Source organism: Myotis yumanensis, unplaced genomic scaffold (assembly GCF_028538775.1).
Source record: "Myotis yumanensis isolate MYYU_CA2020_CCGP unplaced genomic scaffold, mMyoYum1.0.hap1 SCAF_3, whole genome shotgun sequence".
NCBI classification, from domain to species: domain Eukaryota; kingdom Metazoa; phylum Chordata; class Mammalia; order Chiroptera; family Vespertilionidae; genus Myotis; species Myotis yumanensis.
In genome coordinates this window covers 112,052,714-112,079,181 of record NW_027223754.1, presented here as the reverse complement: position 1 = coordinate 112,079,181, position 26,468 = coordinate 112,052,714, and the positions used below count along the sequence as shown (strand labels likewise).

Genomic DNA, 26,468 nt, shown 5'->3' with positions numbered 1-26,468 from the left:
GACCTGATGCATGAAATTTATGCATGGGGGGGGTCCCTCAACCCGGCCTGCACCCTCTTGCAACCTGGGACCCCTTGCTCCTAACTGCCTGCCTGCTTGCTCTTAACCGCCCGCCTGCTCATTCCTTACAGCCTGCCTGCTCGCTCCTAACTGCCCACCTGCTCACTCCTTACTGTTTGGCTTGCTGTTTCCTAGTGCTGCTGAGGAGACGGGAGAGGCTCCTGCCACCACTGCTGCGCTCGCCAGCCTTGAGCCTGGCTTCTGGCTGAGCGGTGCTCCCGCTGTGGGAGCGCACTGACCACCAGGGGGCAGGTCCTGCGCTTAGCGTCCTACCCCTGGTGGTCAGTGCGCATCATAGCAACTGGCCGTTCTGGTCTTTCCGCCGTAAAGGTCACTGGGCTTTTATATAGATAGATTGGCACCATTCTAAAACATACCCTATAATTTTTAACTTTTGACCTTGTTAGAAACTGTCAGTACAAAGTCCCTTATCCAGCTTCACCTGAAGTCAGTCTACTAATTGTACCTTGTCCAAAAATGTTGGCTTAATTTATATTATACTAGAGGCCCCGTGCATGAATTTGTGCACCGGTGGGGTCCCTAGGCCTGGCCTGCACCCTCTTGCAATCCGGGACCTCTCAGGGGATGTTGGACTGCCGGTTTTGGCCAGATCCCCGCAGGCCAGGCTGAGGGACCCCATTGGTGCACGAATCTGTGCACCAAGCCTCTAGTATGCATATAAGATCTTTGGTTAACCTCTTCCTGCTCTCCCTCCTCCCCCTTTCCCTCTGAGATTCATCAGTCTGTTCCATGTTTCCATGCCTGTGGTTTCCGCTCCTACATTGAGCATCTGCCCCATGGTGGTCAGTGTGCATCATAGCTAGCAGCTGGCTGGTCGGCTGGTCGGCCGGTCACTTAGGCTTTTATATATATAGATATAGTGTATTGTAAATAACACAAGTTGTAAAATAATGCAAATAAGGACCTAAAGGAAAATAAATGAGAGTTTTGAACAGCTCATATCACTATGCATATACATGTAACTTTTCATTCATTATAGACAGATTTAAATATATTTGTAGTTGCATGTCTCCAAGATATAAGGTACTGGCCACACACTAAGTGGTTTGATGATTTAGTTTCTATATACATATATCCCTACAAACATAATATTTCTTAGTACATGCTTAAATAAATATTATTTTTATTTATTTCCAATTAATTTTTTTCATGAAATGAAGACAGGACCTCTATATTTTATTACACTTCTTCCAATATTTATTTATTTATTAATGCTTTTTTAACATTAGAAATGGATACATTTTAGCCTGTAAGAAATTAAACATCTACACTTTGCTTACTTAAAACTTCCACGCAGTAGTGGTGGCAGTGGCTGTAAATAGCATAATTAGATCCTATTTAATTAAATGAAAACATATCTCAGTTACATAGAAAAGTCTGGTTATGACAGCAGCTCCTCCTTTTGTCCTAGAACACATTTAATTTCTATTTCCTTTTTAGTTCCAGACTAGAGTTGATTCTAGTCTTTTTTTCCCCTTAAATATATTTTTATTGATTTCAGAGAGGAAGGAAGAGGGAGAGAGAGATAGAAACATCAATGATGAGAGAGGATCATTGATCGGCTGCCTCCTGCATGCCCCCTACTAGGGATCGAGCCTGCAACCCATGCATGTGCCCTTGACTGGAATCCATCCAGGGACGCTTCAGTCCGCAGGCTGATGCTCTATCCACTGAGCCAACCAGGCTAGTGCAATTCTGGTCTTTTTTATCCACAAATGCCAGTAACTTAGAGATATGGCAGTTGATCAATAAAACTGATTACTCTGCAAGTGTAAACTTGAAAATTCAGGTCTCCAACCAATTCTGAACGAGATATATTTAGTTGTTTTTCTCTACTAAGGATGTTCACAGGATAGTTATACATGATTCCTTTACATTTTAGGTTTGTCTATGGAACGAAATTCTTGTTTTCCTATTAAACTATCAGTCTGTTTTATTACAACAGAAAAATGTATACTCATTCAGTAGTTTCTAAGTTCTCTTTCCCTGCTGTTTACCAAAACAATACTTCTGCAGCCTTCCCTCATTTCACAGTGAACCTGCCCAGGGGTTTACTGTTTGAAATCTCTGTCCAGTGGGTGAGGAGAGGCAAACCCTCCAGACAGTGGTCACCAGCACAAACATTAGATGTGGGGCTGACTTTGAAGGATTTTGAGCAATCTGGATATAGCACTGTAGAGAAATCTGGATTTGTTCCTGATAGCCCACCATTCTCTAAACATTGGCACGTGGATTTATGAGGTGTGGAAAGCAGCAGTGAAGAGGTAGGAAATCATACTGCTAAACAGAACCATATTTTGGGTGGTATAATCTGGGCCAGACAACTCGGCCCTTGCTCTAATGCATGATAACTCATAACTCAGACTAGGACAGTGATGGCGAGCTTTTTGAGCTCAGTGTGTCAGCATTTTGAAAAACCCTGACTTAACTCTGGTGCCGTGTCACATATAGAAATTTTTTTATATTTGCAACCATAGTAAAACAAAGATTTATATTTTTGATATTTATTTTATATATTTAAATGCCACTTAACAAAGAAAAATCAACCAAAAAAATGAGTTCACGTGTCACCTCTGACACGCGTGTTATAGGTTCGCCATCACTGGACTAGGACCTGGCATGCGGTAGGTGTGTTAACCTAAAACTAAAAACACCTTTCAAAGTGAGAGGCAAAAAGTATTTATTTGAGTTCAAAGAATAGCTATTTGGGACATGCTGGTTCAGAAAGAAGCTCAAATAATGTTTCCAGTAGGAGAAAAAGGCAGTGGGTATTTATGAGAAAGGGAAGGGGGACAATTACACCAATAGAAGAAAGGCATTTCAGTGCAGATAAACTAACATAGTAATGTTAGTTCTACATTTCCAGTTCAATAGTCATTAGTTCCGTAGTCATAATAACTGATTTCTTGTTATCTCTGCAAACAGTTTTTTTGGAAACAAGGTTGCTGAGGCCCAGTCCAAAGATTATTTTGCCCTATTTTAATATTCTAAGGTTTGAGGCATAAGACATGCAAAGCAGTTCCTCTGTGAAGTCAGCTCCTGCTCAATTTTAAAGTGGCTCCATTCCTATTATTGTTTACAGGTGCTTAGCTTTCGCCTCTGTAAAATGGAGATTAGAATGTATGCCTCATAGGTGTGTTGTGAGGGGTAAGCAGGAGCTGTGCCTAAGATGTAGAAGGCACTTGTTATAAAAATAAAGTCAGAACCTCAGAACTAATTTAGCTCTTGAGCACTTTGGTCTTAGCCTGGAATGGTGATGAAATACAGACAGTGGAAACCATGGAGCCCTAGCCTAAATAGTTTAAAAAGGTCTCTGAACTATCATGAATGCGTTAAAAATGCTTTGGGTTGGAATGTTTTTTTTTAAATAATTTTTTATTGTTGAAAGTATTACATATGTCCCCATTTCTCCCCCATTGACCCCCTTGAGCCCACCCTCACCTCCCGCCCCAGGCCCTCACCGCCCCATTGTCTGTGTCCATGGGCCATGCTTATAGGCATACAAGGTCTTTGGTTGATTACCTCCTACTCACCCACCCTCCCCTGCCTTCCTGCTGAGATTCCACACTCTGTTCCATGCTTCCATGTCTCTGGGTCCACTTTGTTCATCAGTTTATTTTGTTACTTAGATTCTACATATGAGTGAGATTATGTGATACTTGTCTTCCTCTGACTGACTTATTTCACTTAGCATAATACTCTCCAGGTCCCTCCATGCTGTCTCAAAGGGTAAGAGGTCCTTCTTTTTTACTGCAGCATAGTATTCCATGGTGTTAATGTCCCACAGCTTTTTTAGCCACTCATCTGCTGATGGGCACTTGGGCTGTTTCCAGATCTTAGCTATTGTAAATTGTGCTGCTATGAACATAGAGGTGCATACATTCTTTCTGATTGGTGTTTTGTGTTTCTTAGGATATATTCCTAGAAGTGGGATCACTGGGTCAAATGGGAGTTCCATTTTTAATTTTTTGAGGAAACTCCATACTGTTTTCCATAATGGCTGCACCAGTCTGCATTCCCACCAGAAGTGTACTAGGGTTCCCTTTTCTCCCCATCCTCACCAGCATTTGTCATTTGTTGATGGTAGCCATTCTGACAGGTGTGAGGTGATACCTCATTGTCATTTTAATTTGCATCTCTCTGATGATCAATGACTTTGAGCATTTTTTCATATGTCTGTTAGCCATCTGTATGTCCACTTTGGAGAAGTGTCTATTTAGATCCTTTGTCCATTTTTTAATTTGTCTTCATTTTGTTAAGTTGTATGAGTTCCTTATATATTTTGGATATTAACCATTCATCAGTTGTTATTGGCCTATTCAGGTTTCCTGATTCTTCCTGATTCAGTTTTGGGAGATTGTATTTTTCTAGAAATTTGTCCATTTCATCCACATTGTCCAGCTTGTTGGCATATAATTGTTCATAGTATTTCCTTACAATCCTTTGTATTTCTGTGGTGTCAGTGGTTACTTCTCCACTTTCATTTTTTAATTTTATTTTTTGGGTCTTCTCTCTTTGTTTCTTCATGAGTTTTGGTTAAAGGTTCATCGATTTTGTTTATCCTATCAAAGAACCAGCTTTTGGTTTCATTGATTTTTTAAAAATTTTTTTATTTTGTCTCTATGTCATTTATTTCTGTTCTAATCTTTAGTATTTCCTTCCTTCTACTTACTCTGGGCTTTTCTTGTTGTTTTCTTTCTAGTTCTTTAAGTTGTAAGGTTAAATACTTCATTGTTGATTTTTCTTGTTGAGGTATGCCTGTAGTGCTATGAACTTCCCCCTCACATGCTTTTGCTGTGTCCCAGAGATTTTGGGTTGTTATGTGTTCATCTTTATTTGTTTCCAGGAAGTTTTTGATTTCTTTCTTGATCTCGTTGGTAGCCCATTCATTGTCTAATAACATGCTATTTAGCCTCCATGTGTTTGAATGTTTTTAGGTATTTTTACTGTAGGGTTGGATTATTTTTTAAACAAATGTCATTCAGAAAAAGTTGAAAACCACAACATAGATTTCAACATTTCAGACAGCCTGGAGGAAAAGCTCATCTTCTTCATACTACTCCCACATCTAGAAAAGTTTATTTAAATATCTGGAAATCTCTCTAATATGTGAGAAGCTGACTGATCATGTGGAACCAAGCCACAGCTTCTAGGGGGAAGCTCTCTGCCCTTTGGGGGCTGAATGCAAAATCATGAGGCTTTAAGTGTGAACATTTGAGCCTCCTCACAAATTAACTGGCCCAGACGGGAACCTGGCTAATCACAGTAAGTAAGCCATTTAGATGAAACAAAAATTCTATGAATCAGAACAAGAACAAGTGATGTGACTCCTCTGGTGTGATTCTTGTTGGTCATGGAAAGGCACTTTGGGGACCTCAGTTCACTTTATCTGCTCTGCTGATGGGGGGGTTGATAATTTCATCATATGTGACTTTAGATTGTAATGTCTTGAGATTTGCTGTGAGATGGTGATGAGTCCCAGGGAATGATTTTTTTTTGGGGGGGGGGGGGAGGGGAGGTGTATGTGTGTTTAGGTAGCAGACTATTGATTCTGAAAATTACCTCAGGCAAATGTGCTAATCAGCTAGACCAGGTTGGTGTATCCACATGGGCTGTTTCTGCATTTCTAATTTGATTACCTGGAAACTCCTGTCACTAAACTAAAAGGCATTCACAATTTTGATTATGCTAAGTGAAATAAGCTAGTCAGAGAAAGGCAAATATCACATGATCTCACTTACATGTGGAATCTAATGAGTACAATAAACTGATGAACAAAATAAAATTAGAGGCATGGAAACAGAACAGACAGACAAATGTCAGAGGGAAGAGAGAAGAGAGTGTGGTGAGAAGAGATTAACCAAAGAATTTATATGTATAAATGCATTGCCTATGAACACAGACAATAGGGTGGTGAAGGCCTGGGGTAGGGCAGGGCAGGAACTGGGTGGTGAGGGGAAAGGGGGAAAGGGGGAAAAGGGGGAGGGATCTGTAATACTCTCAACAATATTTTTTAAAATAATAATTTTTAAAAATAAAGAATGATTAATGATACTTTAGGAAATGATATGACTCTACCCAGGAAATAATCTCTTCTCACTAACTTTGCATCTCAGCCTGAAATAGCCCTGGCCATGGATGGCTCTGTAATTAGAACTATAATAGTCAAATCCAGGCACTAGGAAAAATGTCAGAATCATTTTCTTCAACCCCTCATGTGCTATATTTGTTTGCTTTATTGTCCTTTTGTTCAGTAAAGGAATTTTATTTAAATATGAGTGTCAGAAAATGATTCACAATTTACCATTTGGGGTATATTCTATTTTTATATCAGTTAATCATGTTTTGGGACATAAGGCCCAGGAAAGGCTTTCCTGTAATATTTATATAGTAACTTTTCAGCCCATAGGACAGGTAAATACTTCTACCCTAGACGTCTGAAAGGAAGATCCCCATGTGATTTCCTGTGTGTGAGGATGTCTCTCAGAACACCAGCATAAGGGTTACCAGGTCTTACAGTGCTGTAAAGCTGGCTTTCTGTTTAGACCTACATCCAATCCTAAGGTATTTAGAAATTAACTGTTCCAAAATAACATATCATTTACTAGAAATAATTTAAAAGGCCAATAGCCTTGCAATCTCTTTCAAATAATCTTTATTACTTTCCCACAAGTGTACTGTGGCCTGGAGAAGGAACTTGACATTGTAGTATTGCAGACAACTTCTTTCTAAGGCTTTACAATGGATCAAAGACAACTTTGACCCTGATATGTAATTCTAGAAGAGTGTCATTTCCTGGACCTCAAGGGCCACTCTCAGCAGCTGCTCCCATCCTAGCCTCCTCTCTTCTCTCCACTAGCACTAGTGCACACACCAAGGAGGCCCAGAATTCAGCTGGTTCAAACCATAGGTGTCAGGAGGGTGCCATTGCCTAAGGTGGGGCAGGAGGTGATACAAGAAAAATTGCACAAGAAAACTCTAGTCTTTGAATAGCTTCAGATCATTGAAGAAAGGACACAAACATGTGAGAAACAATGAACAAACTAAACTATGTAAAATTAAGCACTTGGTTGTGTGAGGTTCAAAGTTGTTTTCATGTTCCTAGAGAACCAATCAATTGGAAATGGACTTAAGTAGGGCTGATTTTGTTAGTCATAAGGAAGGTCAAGCTTCCCTGGTGAGTTAGATACATACTAAAATGAGACAGGACCAGAGCTTGGAACCTCTTAATATTGATTGTGGTTTTAATGGCTGCAGTGCATGACCCTAGAGTAAACATCCCTGAACCAACCTAAATGGTATACTTGACCCTGTGGTAAATTAGAAAAGGCGGTTTGGCATCAGCCAAGAAGCTGTACTTTATCTGAGGTTAAGTTGAGTAACCTTTACAAAATACTACATGAAAAGCAAAGGTATTTGGTCTATAAGTCTCCAAGCATGGTGTGGGGAAGGGAGAAAGAAATGTTCATTTGCATGTCATCCTTACAAGAAAAAAAAATGTTGATTAAAACTTTTTAAAAAAATTGTTATAAGAACACTTTACATGAGAGATACCCTTTTAACAAATTTTAAGTATACAATACTGTATTGTTGACTATAGGTACAATGTACAAAAGATCTCTAGAATTTATTTATCTTTCTTAACTGAAACTTAATGCCAGATGATAAGTAACTCCCAATGTCCTCTTCCTCAATCACTGGCAACCACTATTCCACTCTCTGGTTCTATAAATTTGACTTTTTAGATTGCTCATATAAGTGGAATCATGCAGTATTTGTCCTTCTGTAATTAGTTTATTTCACTTAGCATAATGTCTTCAAGGTTCATCAATGTTGTCACATATTACAGAGTTTTCTTCTTTGTTAAAGATGAATAGTATTACATTGTCTGTATGTACCACATTTTCTTAATCTATTCATCTCTGGATGGAGGTTGTTTTCACATTTGTCTATTGTGCATAATGCTGCAATGAACATGGGAGTGCTAATATCTCTTTAAGATCCCGCTTTCAATTCTTTTGGATAAATACCCAGAAATTGAATTGCTGGAACATATGGTAGTTTTTTGTTGTTGTTGTTGTTGTTTTTGTGTGTGTGTGTGTGCGCGCGCGCGCGTGTGTTTAATTCTTTATTGTTTAAAGTATTACGTAGCAGCACAATTTACAATAGCTAAGATTTGGAAACAGCCTAAGTGCCCATCAGCAGATGAGTGGATTAAAAAACTGTGGTACATCTATACAATGGTAGTTTTATTTTTAATATTTTGAGAAACCTCCATACTGTTTTTAATAGCAGTTGTACCATTTTACATTCCCACTGACAAAGCACAAGGGTTTCAATTTTTCCACATTCTTGTCAACACTTGTTTTTTTTGTGTGTGTGTGTGTGTTTTGTTTTTTTTTATAATAGCCACCCTGACAGGTCTGAAGTGATGCCTTATTGAGTTTTTGATTTGCATTTCCCTGCAAATATAGTGATATTGGACATTTTTTCATGCACCTGTTGTTCATTTGTATGTCTTCTTTGAATAAATGTCTATTTAAGTCTTTAGCAAATTTTTAAAATTGTAGAAATTCCTATATATTTTGGAGATGATCCCCTTAACAGATGTATGGATTGCACATATTTTCTCCCATTCTATGGGTTGCCTTTTTTCTCTGTTGTTTATTTCCTTTGTTGTGAAGAAGCGTTGCAGTTTGCTGAGTCCTGCTTTTTTTAAAAATATATTTTATTGATTTTTTACAGAGAGGAAGGGAGAGGGGTAGAGAGTTAGAAACATCGATGAGAGAGAAACATCGATCAGCTGCCTCCTGCACACTCCCTACTGGGGATGTGCCCGCAACCAAGGTACATGCCCTTGACCGGAATCGAACCTGGGACCCTTGAGTCTGCAGGCCAACGCTCTATCCACTGAGCAAAACCAGCTAGGGCTGAGTCCTGCTTTTTTACTTCTGTTCTTGTTATGTGTGCTTTTGGTGTGATATCCATGAAATCATTGTCAAGACCTGTGTCATGAAGCTCTTTCTCTATGTATTTATCTAGGAATTTTATAGTTTCAGGTCTTACATTTTAAGTCTTTAATTCATTTTGAGTTGATTTTTATGTCTGATGTAAAATAAGGACCAAATTCATCTCTTTTGCATGTGGATAACCAGTTTTTTCAACACCATTAGGTGAAGTAATTATTCTTTTCCCATTGTGAATCCTTGACACTCTTGTTAAATATCGTTCAACCATATATGCATGGATTTATTTCTGGGCTCTTTATTCTGTTCCATTGGTCTATATGTCTGTCTTTATGTTAATACCATGCTGTTTTGGTTACTGTAGCTCTGCAATATATTTTGAAATCAGGAAGTATGATGCTTTCAGCTTTGTTCTTTCTCAAGATGGATTTGGCTATTCTATCTTTTGTTGTTCCATGGGATTATAGAAAGTTTTTCTACTTCTGTAAAAAATACCATTGGGATTTTGATAGGAGCTGTATTAAATCTGTAAATCACTTTGGATATAGTATGGGCATTTAACATTATTAAGTCTCCCAATTCATGAACATGGGATGTTTTTCTATTTGTTTCATCAATTTTTTGTAGTTTTCAAGTTATTCCTGAATATTTTATTCTTTTTGTTACTATTTTAAATTGGGTTGTTTCCCCAATTTCCTTCTTAGGTAGTTAATTGCAAGTATATAGAAATGTAACTGATTTTTGTATCCCATAACTTTACTAAATCTTTTTATTTTAAATGATTTTTTTTTTGTAGAGTCCTTAGGGTTTTCTATATATAATATCATGTCATCTGCAAACAGGGACAATTGTACTTCTTTTCTAATTTGGATGCCTTTATTTCTTTTTCTTTTCTAATGCTCTGGCTAGGGTGTTCAGTATTTTGTTAAATAGAAGTGACGAGAATGGATGTGCTTGTCTTGTTCCTGATCTTAGAGTAAAAGCTTTTGGGTTTTCACCGTTAAGTATTATATTAGCTGTGCACTTTTCATATGGTATTTATTGTATTGAAGTACTTTCTTTGTATTCCTAGTTTGTTGATATCTTTTATCATGAAATTTTATATTTTGTCCTGTTTTTTCTGCATTTATTCGGATGATCATGTGATTGTTATCCTTTATTCTATTAATCACATTATTTGATTTTTTATGTTGAATCATCCTTCTAGTTCAGGGATAAGTCTCACTTGGTTGTGGTACATGATCCTTCTAATAAGCTGCTGGCTTTGTTTTGCTAGTATTTTTTGAGGACTTTTGCATATGTATTCATCAGAGATGTTGGCTATATGTTTCTTGTGGTGTCTTCATTGGGCTTTGGTATCAGGGTAATGCTGGCCTCATAAGATGAGTTTGGAAGTATTCTCTTTTCTTCCATTTCCTAGAAGAATTGGCATTAATTCTTTAAATATATGGTAGAATTAACTAGTGAAGCCATCTGGTCCTGGGCTTTTCTTTATTGGGAAATAATGATTACTAATTCAATTTATATACTATAGTCATGCACCAAATAACAATGTTTCAGTCAACAATGGACCGGACATACGGTGGTGGTCTTAAAGATTATAATGGAGCTGAAGATTTTCTATCACCTAGTTGAGTCCTAGGTGTCATAACATTATAGCACAATCCATTGCTCATGAGTTTGTGGTGATTCTGGGGTAAACACACCTACTGTGCTGCCAGTCATATGAAAGTATAGCATATACAGTTACAGTAGTAGGCTATACCACCTAAATTTGTGTAACACTCTATGCCGTTCACACAACAATGAAATCACCTAACAATTCATTTCTCAGAATGTATCCCTACTGTTAAGTGATATATAATTCTAATTATAAGTCTGTTCAGAATTTCTTTTTATTGATAGGTTGTATATTTCTAGGAATTCATTCACTTCATCTAGGTTATTCAATTTGCTGTTGTAATTATTAATAGTAGTCTATTATGATCCTTTTTATTTCTGTGGCATCGTGTGATGACTCCTCTTTCATTTCTGATTTTATTTGTCTTCTTATCTTAGTCTAACTAAGTTTGTCAATTTTGTTTATATTTTCAAAAACTAACTTGAAAATTCACAAATACGTGGAAATTAGGCAAAATGCTTTTTAACAACTATTGGGTCAAAGAAAAAATCAAAAAGAATATTAGAAAATATCTTGAGACAAATGAAAATGAAAACACCTGGCTTTGAAACTTATGGAATGCACACACAAAAGCAGAACTAATACAAAAGTTTATTGCGATAAACACTTACATTAAAAAAGAAGGAAAAGTTTCAAATAACCTAACTTTACACATCAAGGAGCTGGAAAGAAGAACAAACTAAGTACAAAGTTAGCAGAAGAAAGAAAATAAGAAAGATTAGAGTAGAAATAAATGAAATATAAAATAGAAAGACAATAGAAAAAAATCAACAAGAGTTGTTTTTTTAATTGTAGTTTTTCTTAACTCTAAAATTAAGAAAATAAATGTGCCTATAGTAACCAATTTAAGTGAAGCAAGTATGTATAACCACGTGATTTGTGGCAGAAATGTGATTATGCAAGGAGAAAATGTGTATCAATGTACTCAAGAACGCTTTCCCCTACCTCGTAGTTTAAGAGTATAGAAAATGTTAGCCTGAAACCTCTCTAAGTGATATTTTAAGTTACCAGTGGGCTGTGCTATTGATGACTGCCAGGAGAAAGCAGTGCAGATGAATCTCACTATATTAAACCTTTGAACCATTTGCCCTAGAGTTATTTTGGTCAGTTAGTGTCTGTAGAAGGCTCCTAGACTTCACCGACAGTCATTTGGTGTTAGCTGATTCTTTGCCAGAGTGTGCCATCAAATGATGCTGGGAATCTGGTTTCTTGTTTTGATTCACCTTTCTTCCTTATCTACAGTACTTGTCAGTGGGAACAACAATCTAACACACTGAGTTTAGTGTAAAAAGGAAATCTGGCAGCAATAACTGGACCAAGGGCTCACTTTGCAAAGCCAAACTTTATGAGTAATTGGCAAAGTAATTAACCCGGAGGCCACCATCCTGAGAAAATGTGGTACACTCACATTGACTTGGCTGCCCGAAGCGACAGTTCTGACCAATAAGCATCTGTAACTAACTTGCAGTTACCAGGATCTAAGGAATAAAGTTGTGAACTCTAGAGTCCATTTCTTTAGTCTTGAAAAGCTGCAGTTCATGAACCATTAATGACCCATCAGAGGGTCAGAAAAATCAATTGAGTGATTCAAAACCAGACATTAAAAAAAATTAAATAGAATAGAATAAAAATAACAGCGTGAATTATGTATTGTAAAGTTAAATATTTTGCAAAAAAATTTAATGTACATGTAAATATGTGTATACCTACATTGGTATAGGATTGCAATATAATATGTATCTCTTACTGTGGATTTTGTTCAGAGAAGTTCAAGAGTCATTACTTCAATACTTTTTTTAAAATATGGAAATATTTTCAATTACATTTTAGATACAGTGACACAGATGTAGTTTATTTTTTATGCTTCGAAAAAATAACTTGCCTAAGAAAATAATGAATTGATTTAAAGTTGCTATATTCAGAAAAAAGAAATGAATGTGGTTACATGGTTCTTCAAAAATATGACAGTTGTAAGCTGTTTGTATTTTAAACTATTAATTTAATTATCCAAGAATATTTCAACGCTATATTTATAACTATATTTTTGTAGATACCATTAAGGTGTATGCAAATCAATGATGATAATGCAAATAAGTTAAATATTTAAACATTTTGAATAGCATTTCCAAATTTAGTGACCTGAAACTAAAAATAAAAATAAAATTTAACTGCCGAACCGGTTTGGCTCAGTGGATAGAGCGTCGGCCTGCGGACTCAAGGGTCCCAGGTTCGATTCCGGTCAAGGGCATGTACCTTGGTTGCGGGCACGTTCCCAGTGGGGGGCGTGCAGGAGGCAGCTGATCGATCTCTCTCATCGATGTTTCTGACTCTCTGTCCCTCTTCCTTCTTCTCTGTAAAAAATCAATAAAATATATTAAAAAAAAATAAAAATAAAAATAAAATTTAACTAGAAAGCCCAAATGGAACAAACCTACGGGTTCTGCCAAGTAGTGGGAGAACACAATTGGTCTATTTCAAGGCTGTAACCAATATTTTTTCCTAACTTATTTTCATAGAAATTCTATAAAGCCTTGTTACTTTTAGTATTTGAGTAGTTTTCTTCATCATCCACAGTGGCAGTTTATTTCCTTTTTTTTTTCCTCTGTGTGTGTGTGTGTGTGTGTGTGTGTGTGGGAGGATCATATTGTTAAAGGATTATTATTTTTACTTAAAACATACAAAACAGAGAAGCAACCTAGAAACATCCCCTCCAGAGCCAGACTGCTCGGGTGATGTGGTTGAGAGCTAATTCTTTAACCTGTTTGTGCTTCACTTCACTCACCTATAAAGTGGTGAAAATAGTGTCAATGTGAAGGAAGACTCAATGAGTTTAACCCTTGTAAAGTCAGCGAGTTATGAAGTGCTCTCTAAGTGCTGCTATTATGGTACTCGCTCAATCTTCACTCATTCAACAAACATCCACTAAGCACCTAGAAGATCAAATACTGCACTAGGGATAAAAAGGCAACCTACAGTATCTAAAGAGTATAATTGGGAAGATCAAATTCCTGGAAAGGTCAATAGAAGACAGTGAGAAAGCTAAGTGCCATTGTGGGAGCTGGAGTAGGCAGTGAGGGTGAGAGCTAATTTCTCTTAAATAATTGCTATTTGACCACCTTTGAAACAAAGTCCAGATGTTGACATTTGTTTTGGATTTTCCCCGTAGTCAAGCAGCCTAATTCCGGCCCTCTTTCTTCTTCACCACCTCATGGAAGCTTCTTGTTGCTGGTTCCCCAGTCTTGCTTTTCTCTAAGTCTTCAGGTTCAATGAAGCTGCAGAAGGGCTTCTGTCATGATGCAGGTGAACTGATCACCTGGGAGTTCAGGTGCGGGTGTGGTTCTCAGTGCTGATCTAGACTCTTACAGTTAGCTGGCCTACCTGTTGGAGGTAGAAGTTTACAGACTCTCTTACTACCCCTTCCCAAGCTAACTGCTACACTTGTGAAATGTTTCAAATATTCTGTAGTCACACTGGATACAGGGCATAAGTCTTCTAAAATACATTTCACCTGTGAAAACCAAGCCCTAGATAAGCGGTTCTCAACCTGTGGGTCGAGACCCCTTTGGGGGTCGAACTACCCTTTCACAGGGGTCACCTAAGACCATCGGGAAACACATATATAATTACATATTGTTTTTGTGATTAATCACTACGCTTTAATTATGTTCAATTTGTAACAATGAAAATACATCCTGCATATAAGATATTTACATTATGATTCATAACAGTAGCAAAATTACAGTTATGAAGTAGCAACGAAAATAATTTTATGGTTGGGGGTCACCACAACATGAGGAACTGTATTAAAGGGTCGCGGCATTAGGAAGGTTGAGAACCACTGCCCTAGATGGTTCTGATTGCCTTAATAATTTGCCACACTATATTTACTGTATATTATACACTTTATAATAAAGTCAATTTTTGAAAATGGAAATTGAGAATAAAGGGGCCCTTTCAGGGAAGCAGAAGTCTTTTTTATTAACCACTTGATAAGCCCCAACTATGAGGATCCAAATATGAATCAGACACTTAAGGAGCTCTGAGTTAGATAGGGCAAACAAATGTTTATAAGTCTTAGGAGCACACAAATAGAATTACAGATGTGTTTTTGTGGTGACTCAAGTAGCAATACTTTTTAACTACAGATCTCCTACATATGGGGTGCTGTGACCATGGGCTAGGACTCAGCCGTGGGCAAACTATGGCCCGCGGGCTGGATCCGGCCCGTTTGAAATGAATAAAACTAAAAAAAAAAAAAAAAGACCGTACCCTTTTATGTAATGATGTTTACTTTGAATTTATATTAGTTCACACAAACACTCCATCCATGCTTTTGTTCCGGCCCTCCGGTCCAGTTTAAGAACCCATTGTGGCCCTCGAGTCAAAAAGTTTGCCCACCCCTGGTAGGTTATACTCCAGATGGAAAAGTAGGCCCTAAGTTGCCCATGTAGCCACATCTAGTCTGGTCCTGTGCATACATAGCCCCATCTGAGCTGAGGTCATGTTCAGCCATCAGCATACCTATATTAACACCATTTCTATTCCTAGAGTGATGGCTTTGAAGTTATGTTGCTGTCTAGTGAGGTTGAACACTTGTTCCTCTTATGTAAAATATGTAGGAGGTGCTGAAGCAGGCAGGTGAAAGGTCAACATTACCAGCAAAGTAGAGACATGATCCATATATAACCACAGAATATTAGCAAGGGAAAAGAGTAGGAGAGAAGCTTTGGAAAGAAGTATGATTTTGAGCCAAATGACATGACTCATAAGTGAAGAACAAATGCAGAGCTTTGAAAAAAAAAAAGTCAATTTGATGCAAAAGGGGACACATTATAATAAAGAATTGAATTGACTGAATGAAATGGAAACTGACTTATTAGGTGATGGAGACACAGCTAGAAGCTCAGGGGTTCCATCTCAGGGAAAAAAGGAGAAAGTTAACTTATTCTAAGCACCCTCTCATATCCAGTAATAATAATATTGAAGGGAAAGGAAACTTGATAAGAAAAATAAGGGTTAACCATGCATAGAAGAGACGTTTCTAGGTTGGTGTGCTAGGGGGAGGAAATGAAACATGAGAAACTTACTGAATGTGCTGGGAGGAGGGACTGAGGTATGGAAAGGGATTGTGTTAGGGTCAGGGACCGTGGAAGAAAAATTGCTAGATTGTCTTAGAAAAACAATGTGTTATGATATGCTCCAGCCAGGTGTGACTCCGTTTACCTCCCCTTTGTGCTTATGAACTTTCTGTGAACTTCTAAGGAACAGCTAATGAAATGCTTTGTATTTTTTTAACGCTGTTTTGCTATAAAGGATCATACTGCACCCTTGGTCTCTGCCACATGCTGCAAACCTTCCCAGAGGGGGAAGGTGTGGGCTGTGGTCAGCTGGCCAGCTTAATAAAGGCTCTTAAATTTATTTTTTATTTTTATTTTTTAAATATATTTTATTGATTTTTTACAGAGAGGAAGGGAGAGAGATAGAGAGTTAGAAACATCAATCAGCTGCCTCCTGCACATCTCCTACTGGGGATGTGCCCACAACCCAGGTACATGCCCCTGACCGGAATCGAACCTGGGACCCTTCAGTCCGCAGGCCGACGCTCTATCCACTGAGCCAAACCGGTTTCGGCAAGGCTCTTAAATTTAAATTCTGAGTCGGTGGTCTATCTCACTGAGCCAACCCATAACAGTTGGGATCAAGAAACCATGATGATTAAATCAATCCAGAATCTGGTATGTGAAATATGATCAATGTGATGACAAGATTGTCTTCTCAAACTGTATCCTGTGCAGACAATAGAAAGTGGCTGGTTTAAGGAGTTCAGAAAGGTAGTATGAAACAAAAAATAAAACATGACAACAACAATGAGAAAACCTCCTAACCGATGAAGCCCTCAACATAAGCAAGATTTAAAAATAAATTAAAAGGCACCAATCAGATAAGGCTCCTTCCAAGGCACATCAAGCATCTGTGTATGCCCAAGCCGCCTTTACCAAGAGTCAGGAAAAGGTGCCAAATCAAAAAACAAAACGTGTGTAATGTTTGTATGTTTCCCCCACGTCCCTCGTGGTTCAGGGTTCAGGATCTGGAAGAGGGGCCGCACACAAATGAAAGAGACGAGACAAGAGATAATTTGGAAATTGGGGGGCCAGGCTAGAGCCCATCCCAAGAGGATAGACTTGTGCTCAGGCCTCGCCCTCTTTTTATTCAGTTTGGGATCCACCCATAGCCCTTAGGCAGGCAAGTTCCAGTAGCAGGCAGACCATCCCATCAGCAAGGATTTACATAATAGTAAATGGGGAAGTTGCTTCAGCTACCATTGTCTGGACTAACAGTGGGTCCACAGCCCTGACCTTTGCCAGGGCTTCAAGGGTCACCAGCCTTCTGGGTTCCTTGTGCACACACCTCTCTGCTAGTGAAGACAATAGGTGGCTTCCCACAAAAACACACAAACTAACCAAAATAAATCTAAACATTCAAAAACAAGGGCCAAGGTGATTCAAACCTGTAAAGGAAGAGAGCAGAAAAGTCATCATTGAGATACGAAAGGAGGTGGCTTCCAGAACATGGCCAGGTCTGGCAATGGAAGCAGCACTGGCCAGTGAGGCTGGGTCCCTGAGTTCTAATCTCACTGCTGCTCCTGCCGAGCTCTGCTCCTGTGAGGGGTTTGCCCAGTGTGTTTCTGTTTCATTGCAGAGGAGTAGAATAAATGAGTTCTAAGATCCTTAATAAAGATTTCAATAAGAATATGAAGAATAGAAGGTGGGGGAGGGTGGGTGTATGGGAAGTGATCAACCAAAGAACTTGTGTGTGTGTGTATGCGTGTGTGTATGCATGACCCATGGACACAGACAATAGGGTGGTGAAGGCCTGGGGTGGGGGGTGAGGGCAGTCTAGAAGAGGTCAGTGGGGGGAAAAAGGGGATATATGTAATGCTTTCAACAATAAAGATTAATACAATTAAAATAAAATAAAACCAAAACACAAATAAATAAATTAAAAAATAATAAAGTGAATCCAGTTGACCTGGCAAATTCAAAATGAATTCACCATCCAAGAAATAAGAATCAGGTGTCTATCAGTTGGTCATTTATTGTTTTTCCCCCTTTTATTAGACTGCCAACACACTTGTGATCTAGATTCACAGAAACAATTGTCCCGTCCCTTCCTGAAAGCCTTCCTGGAATGTCATTGTCTTCATAAGACTTAACAAGAATGGACATATTTTGAATCATTAAAGGCCACAATATCCAAATTCTGTGCATATTCTGCCTATGTTACTCCTGATAAGCTGCTGCTGGAGATCTAGAGCTCTCTGTTTACTTGACTCTGTGGGTGCTTCCTTCTTTGGAACATACTAACCAAAGGACTTAAACATTCTCTGCTTAAAGTTGCCTTGTGCAGGGTGAGAAAATTAGATACAAAATTTCAGTTGTAGGGTAGATAAGTTCTGGGGATATAATGTACAACATGGTGACATAGTTAACAAGACCGTATTGTATATTTGAAAGTTGCTAAGAGAGAAGATCTTAAAAGCTTTCATGACAAGGAAAAATATATAACTGTGAGGTGATGGATGATAACTAAACTTGTGGCAATCCTTTTGCAATATATACATATATCAAATCATTATCTTGTACACCTGAAACTTGAACAATGTTATATGTCATTTACATCCCAATAAAACTGGGGGAAAATCAAGTTGCATTGTGCATTACAATATTGTTTGGTAACCTCGGTTATATTTATAAATATCAAATGAAAATGTGAGGCACAAATTGCCCTGTTTCTACTGTGGGATCAAGTGCTTTTTCTCTTCTTCAATGTAATTGGGCAGCAACACACATAATAAACCAAAGAATAGAAATGTCATTTCAGCCTGGCAACTAACCATAGCATTGCACTGACTTTGTATCACTAGGGAGCTAATACACCCCAAGGAATCATAAAAGTGGACTCTTTTTTTTTTTTAATTGGGTCCCAAAGAATGGTGAGGTATTTAAGAATGATGTCAAACCTGCTATGAAAATACACCTTCAATAATATTGAACAAGGGGCTCTGTGTCCAGAAGGGGCAAATCAATGAGAATGGAGTTAAGAAAGATGCTAGAAGGCAGGAGTCAGATAACAAGGCTGGAGGGTGGCGGGAGGGGGAGGGGGGGGGCGAGTACTGCTAAGTCTTAGACACCAATCTTGGTCAAGTTACATTTGAATTGCTGATGAGCTGCTGCCTAGAAGATGCTGCAGAGATAACAGACAGTTAAGATTCCACAGAATGAAGAGACCAGAGATGGGCCATTGGATTGGAGACCTGCAAACACAGGGTGGGTGGTAGGTAGAATTTAGGTACAAGTAACCTACCAAAAGGGTGGGCAAGTAGACCAACGGTGGAATCTATTTTTTAAAAATTAACACAAGCAAGAAAAAGCAAAGTCTTTAAGGCTATGTCTACACTAAACTTGCAAGTGAAGTTGAGGGGTCCAAAACATCTTGTATTGTTCACTGCCATCCTGCAACCTGGAGTTCCCCAAGAAGTTTTTGAAACAGATGCTGCGCCTGCACTCCAGGTAGGATGTTTTTGGGTGGATCCTGTGTGCTTTGCCTTTTGATTCCTAAAAGGATATTCACCAGAGGGGATTCTAGTGCCCCATTTGATCTTTAGACCTTTGTGTTCCTTTGGGATCTGAAACATGAGCCTTCTAATGAGGTTAAGTTTATTTAAGACCTGTTGGAGAGATTAGCAGGAAACCCTGGGAAGGACAGTATCATTTAAGATGAGGTCAGTCTCCACTAGAAATATCTAGTAGAGGCAATTAGTATTGTTCTAAGAAGACATATACTGACTTTAATTAAGAGAAAAAAGACAAAGAAAAAAAACCTTTTATTTTAAAATTCAATAAAGCACCAGGAAAGAAAATAATGATTATCTATTGGAGGTTTTTGTTAAAAGGGAGGGGAGAAGAGCATTAGGCAAAAATAGCCATTTGGGTCAAAAGAGGCTTTTATGAATATTAGCTTGAGCTGGTGACATTCATAATTGATGACACGGAAGATAGTAAAACATGTTCTACATGCTCTTGTCTTTTTATTTAATTATCTGTATCCTTTGAGATCTGTCAGGGCAACATTCAACATTAGTTATCTCTGTTGTAGATGTACTCGTGTATATGTGTGCATTACATAACAGAGCAAGGACGTGGGTCTGTAACTTCTAGTTCAGTTTTGAGATTGTCAGTCTGGTTGCTGCTTCTTTGTAGCATTTAAGATATATCAAAAGACAACCAACTGATTATATTCTAATTCTTGGGATTCAAATGAGGATATGTTTTCTTTTATCCTCTTCACAAATTGTTGTGAGTCTTAAATATTTTTACTGTCATGGCATACTAGGAAAATAGAGGATGTTGGCAGAATGAAAGCCCAGTTGAAATTTTGACTCTGAAATAGACTCATTTTTTCTCTTGCCAATATAGGGAATCGACAGTGACTGTTGCCAGACAAATGGAAAATTCCTATTTTGTAAATACACCCTGTCAAATAGTTTTCAGTCATTACTTAATGTAAGGCATGGCTTTCGATCCACTGCTCAGAGGAATAAACAAAATTCTGAGTTTCAAGTGAAACGTCAACAAATGCCACATATGCCTTCAATGGAAAGATCATCATGTGGTTGATAATATGGCTGCATCTGAGATACTTTTGGATGAGACCCACCACTTACGCTTCTTGATAAAAGTTTTCTTAAACACATTTTAACTGTTGTTTGATATGTTAGGATATTTTAAGGGGTATCCAACTCAGTTTGATAATTTGTTTTCATTGAGGTTCCTAGCTATGCTAATTGGAGTGTGGATATGGCTAAGATACAGTTTTCAAAGTATAAGGTATCAAATCATGACCATGATTGATGCCTGATGTTTCCACATGTACCCATACCTTTAGCTTGAGTGTAGTTTAACTGACTGCAGATTGAATAACCAATGGAATTGAGATGCAATGGAAACTCGAAGCTAAGACAGATAAAGAGTGCTATCATTACCCTCGAATGGGGATCAGAGTGGAAGAGGAATCTGGGATCCTGATGTTGTGATAGCCACCCCTGAAATGTGATACTCTCAGCCTGCATGCACAATATTTATATCTGTTTAGAAAGACTACTAGTATGATCTGTATGTGTGTATTGCATATTTACATATAAGTGATAAACCATACATATGTTAGATAGCCTTTCAAATATATACAGAGAATAGAGAGAGGGAGAGAGTAAGCATGTGCACAGACCATGTGTGCATGGGTATTCTGTGGATGGTGTATGCTTGCACATATGTGTAGGTACATTTATATTTAAAGATATCCCAGATGACTGGAAATCATTCTCAAATTGTTTCCTTCACTTTCAAGTATATTCCTGAACAACATGCAAGCAGTAAATAGTTGTAAATGCTCCTACGCTCATATACCTTAGAGAATAAATTCTGGGTGGATAATGCCTGGGCTTATACATTAAAATATATTTTTCTTTTTTGACCCCTACCCCCCAAAAAAACAAACTTTACATAAATTCAGTGGGAAAATAAACTATAAAACAGCCACCTTTGCAAAGCCATAGCCTTGAAAAACGACTGGCCACAGCACCAAGCTTATCAGCCCCAAATCCCCTCATCTGTGCTGCAGGGATTGGTTCAGCAGAGGTTCAAATGGGTCAGACTTGGTTTCCTGATTCTTAAGAGCTGTCAAATAACCCAGTCCTAGGCAAATACAAAATGACCCTTCTCAAACCATGTAGGTTCTGTGTTTTGTTTAGTTTGTACTCCTGACCCTGACCTAACCCTGAAGTATCCTGGGTTCTGGAATTCATAAGATTCTTCTAGTTCTTCTGGCTGCTGATGGCCAAAGTCAGACTGTGGTACCAGTACAACAGTTCCTCCTGGTCTGTGGACATAAGCAGTAGCTTCTCATGAGGAAAGGACAGACTGAGCAGGTCACCACAAGGGCCTCCCAAGTGGCCAAATACCCTTTGGAGTTGATACTGGGCCATGGAGTAAACAGCCCGGCAGACAAAGGCACCACAAGGCAGCAGGTGCAGTGGGGGTTGAGGCTTGGCCATGAGAAGAACATCAGAGAACAGGAAGAACATTTGGAGCTGAGGCTCCCCACGGGGAGGCACCACCAACAGCCAGCCCTGGCATAGGAATCAGCAACCTGAGGTAAGCTCCTTTGCTTGGCGTCCACTGAGAAGAGCCCAGACACGCCGGAAGTGCTGGTCATTCTTATGTTTCTGACCAATGGTGTGGACCCTCTGGACAGTCTCATCAGCCGAGCAGCCCGGGTGAGCTGTTGGTGGTCAGGGCTGTTGGGACTTGTGTTTTCAGCTAAAGCCACAAGATTCTCATACTGCTGAAGCCTCTGCAGGGGCAAAGGGAGCGGATCCTGGAGCTGAAGGCCCCCAAACTCAGGGCAGCCTTCCTGAATCCTCAGGAATCTCCGAAACCTTTTCCTTTCTTTAGTTGTTCCTGCAGGGTGGTCCGGGACCTCTTTGCATTGGCAGCGAATTGGGTGTAGAGCTCCAGGCGGGGGCAGAAGCCCTCCAGCTCCTGTCCCCAGTGCCCTCCTTTCACATAGGGAAGCAGCTCTTGGCTGACGCCGTAAATGAGCTCCCAGGACCCAAACAGGGCCTGGGGCTCCAGTGGTCGCAGGGTGCCCTTGGCTCTTAGAATACCATGAAGTACGTGGCCATCAGCCCCAGCTGTTTCTAGTAGCACCGCTTCTCCCAGGCAGTACAGGCGTGTTTCTACTCCTAGTGAGCACGCTGCTCTTACATTGGGCACCGAGACCTGGGGCCTGGGTTCTCCATGAGTAGCTGACCGGTCAGCTTTTTCTTTAACAGTTTTTTTTTAAAGGGCATTTTCCAGTGACTTTTTTTGTATGTGAAATTAATTTTTGACCTTGTGCCTAATAACTGGAGGGGATAGGCATCATAGTAAACCCCCAGGATGACGCTGCTATCCTGGGATTAGGTCTATCTTTGAAATATAATTTCTGTAGGACCCATGGTTCAAATTTGAGGTGTTCTGAACTAAATTAGGAATTTTCTGATTATCATGGAATTGAAATTTATTGGATGAGTAAAGCCCTTATGCCTAGTGGGCATCAGAGCTTATCTTTGATATTATAATGGCTATTTGGGTATTTCTGAATTTGTACCTGTTCACCAAGAAAGCCTAGAGATTTGCTTCCAAATTAAATACATACTAGAGGCCCGGTGCATGAATACATGCACGGGTGGGGTTCCGTGGTGTGGCCTGCGGGGATTGGGCTGAAACCGACAGTCCAATGCCACCTGCCACTCCTGCCTGCTGCTCCCACTCATCCCGGCCCACTGTGCCTGCCGTGCCTGCCGTGGGCTCGGACCCAGTCAGTACCAATTGGGAGAGGCTCATGCCACTGCAGCGGCACTCACTAGTTGTGAGCCCTGTGTCTGGCACCTGTCTCAAGGGGGTTGGGGGGGGTGGCCAAGACGTGATCAGCCCTTTGGGTGGGCAGTTGGACGCCTTTGCCAGCCTGAGATCTGGATTTGTCCAGCTAATATTCATGCTGGTTGTCGGGGGCCACCTGGTGGCCGCCTTTATATAATTTCTTCCTTGCAGAGCATCTAGGGAGGGGCCTGCTGGCGGGGGGGGGGGGGGGGGGAGAGGACAGGGGGAAGGGCCACAGGAGGTTGGCCAGCCCCAATTGGGGTGGATCAGAGCCGGCTGGGGGTAGGGACTGGCCTCAGGGAGGGACTGGGGGAGGTTGGCCAGCCGCGGGAAGTTGGTTGTGGGAGCGCATTGACCACCAGGGGGCAGCTCCTGCATTGAGCATCTGCCCCCTGGTTGTCAGTGCACGTCATAGTGACCAGTCAACCGGTTGTTCCGGTCGTTCAGTCATAAAGGTCACTTAGGCTTTTATATATATAGTCTAGACTAGAGGCCCAGTGCACAAATTCATGCACGGGTGGGGTCCGGCCAGCCTGGCCCCAATCAGGGCGGATTGGGGCTGGGCCTGTCAGGAGGAGGAGACAACGGGAGGTTGGCCAGCTGGCCTGTCCCAGTCGGGGCCCAATTAGGGCTGGGCTGGCTGGGGAGAGGGGCTGCAGGCGATTGGCTGGCTGTCCCCACCCCCAATTGGGGTGGGGGAGGGCGATTGAGCGGCAGGGGGAGGGGCCATGGGAGGTTGGCTGGCCAGCCCCATCCCCAATTGGTGTGGGGGGAGTGATCAGGGGAGGAGCTGTCTGGGGGGAGGGGCTACAGGCTGATCGGGGTGGTGGGGGCTGATCAAGGGTGGGGCTGGCTGTGGGGAGGGCTGTCGGTGGTTGGCTGGCCAGCTGTGCCCCTGATCGAGGTGGAGGGGGCCAATATGGGTGGGGCCTGGTGGGAAGAGTGGCTGCAGGGGGTTGGCCAGCCAGCCCCGCTCTCTATTGGGGTGGGGGGTGCGATCAGGGGCAGGCCACCTGAGGGAAGGGGCTGCGGTCTATCATGGAGGGGCGGGCTGATTTGGGGTGGGGCTGGCCAGGGGGAAGTGAGGGGATGTTTGGCCAGCCAGCATCACTCTTGATCGGGGTGGGAGAGTCTGATCAGGGAAAGGCTGGCAGGGGGGAGGAGCCACAAGGTTGGCCAGCCGACCCCAACCCCTGATCAGGCGGTTCGCTGGCCACAGTGGGCATCATAGCAACTGGTCCTTATGGTCGTTATGGCCTTTACAGTTGCTGGCTTTTTATATATATAGATAGTGAAATCTCATTAATTCACGCACAATTTGGAGTTGTCTATTTAAGTGAAACCTGGGCATAAGGTTTCACTTAAGTCTATATTTATAATAAAAGTGGAACTAGAAATCCGAGGTTTATTGTTTAAGTGACTAACCAAAATTGTATATCTAAGGATGTGGATTGAGGATTTCAACTTGGGTCCCATGCTTTTTTGAGTACCAAGTCTCTGAGTCCCTTAGGAATATTCATTCTTTCATTCCATGGATATTTACTGAGCAACACCATGGGCTTAACAGTGTGCTAAGCCTTATTCTTGCAAACAAGGTGCTTATTGTGACATTTACTGATGATCCTTATTTGGACACTGGAGCAGTCCTGTGGGATTGAGTGTGCTATCTCTCGCCTAGACTGGCAGAGACTATGTATACATTACAAATAGTTACTTCCAAGCAATCTATATTTTTTCAGACCTAACATATGTCCCCAACTGTCTAATTGGTACTATTTTGCCCCACTTAAATTTGTTTATGGAACTTTTTACTACTTAAAATCAGGACTCACTGTAGGATAGGATTAGTGAAGTCTAGCCTTACTCAACAGTAACCACTTCCTGAGAGTACTGTTGGCTGGGGTTCCCAGGAATCTAAATTCTGAAACTGTTCTCAGGTTTTGGACTGACGCTGGCTCAGATAAAACCAGGTAGAGCTTTAAGGTAGAAATTCTTAAATCTTCTCTGAGTGTCAGAGAAGAGGAAGCAGCTGTGAATGTGTCTTATTTTCAAAACAAGAGTAGAGGTTTTCTTGTGTTTGTGCTGCCAGCTTTGTTTTAGAAAGTAGTTGGTCCTTCTGATGGTTGAGTTCATAAAAAAATGCAAAGCTTCCTTCTCAGCTTCAAATCCAGTGGGCTTTTAGGGTTCTCAGAAAGATCTAAAACATTTCTCTTCCGTTTAGTGAGACATAAACATAATCCTTATCGAAATGCATTGGGAAGGCTCAGGCTTTCTTTAATCTGTGAGAGACACTGAATTCTAAGTGCCTCTGTGAAATGTCAGCAAGTGGAATTGTGCAGAGACAGAGCTACGTGGGTAGAATTATACTTCAGCATATATATTTTAGAAAAAAAAATAACTCAAGAGATGGAAAAAGTTGAAAATTTTGACAATCTAGCAACTTGCTAGCAATGTATGCCCTATTGCACCATTTTATTAAACACTTTTATCTTGGAAGAATAGTGGCATTTTATGATTACAAAGATTTCTCTAAGTTTACAGTTAGCTAATGATTGGTATTTTCTTTCTCACCACTAAATGAGATTTTTCTAGGAACTAAGCCTCACTGTCTCTGTGCCATAATTTCATCTGCCATTTTACACATTTTGTGAAACATGTTTTCTTGTGTCCCATAACCCCACTGAAAACAACTCCATAGTGGAGTAAGGCATAGTGTAAACACTGGGAATTTATTATTATTTTTTAAATCTTTATTGTTGAGGCATGGCCTACCTGGGTCAGTGGTTGAGTGTCAACCTATGAACCAGGAAGTCACAGTTTGATTCCCAGTCAGGGCACATGCCCGGGTTGTGGGCTTGATCCCCAGTAGTGAGGCATGCAGGAGATAGCCAATCAGTCATTGATGTTTCTATCTCTCTCTGAAATCAATACAAAAATATTTTTAAAAAATCTTCATTTTTGAAAGAATTACATATGTCTCCTTTTATTCCTCCATTGACTGCTTCTAGCTCACACCTGCCTGCCACCCCAGCCCTTCACCACCCTATTGTATGTGTCCATGGGTTATACATACTAGTATATCCATACAAGATCTTTGGTTGATCTCTTCCCACCCACCCACTCCCGCCTTCCCTCTGAGATTCCACAGTCTGTTCCATGCTTCTATGTCTCTGGATTTATTTTGTCCAACAGTTTATTTTGTTCATTAGATTCCACATGTGAGTGAGATCATGTGATACTTGTCTTTCTCTGACTGGCTTA

At 40.2% G+C, this 26,468-nt stretch overlaps 1 protein-coding gene and 1 pseudogene across 1 annotated transcript in view; one reads left to right on the top strand and one right to left on the bottom strand.

Moving 5' to 3' along the window:
• The window catches only part of FRY (FRY microtubule binding protein), a 559,746-nt gene that overhangs the window by 14,912 nt on the left and 518,366 nt on the right, over positions 1–26,468 (top strand). The gene's annotated exons all lie outside the window — the stretch shown is intronic.
• Positions 21,599–22,585, bottom strand: LOC139005205 (rho guanine nucleotide exchange factor 39 pseudogene; annotated as a pseudogene).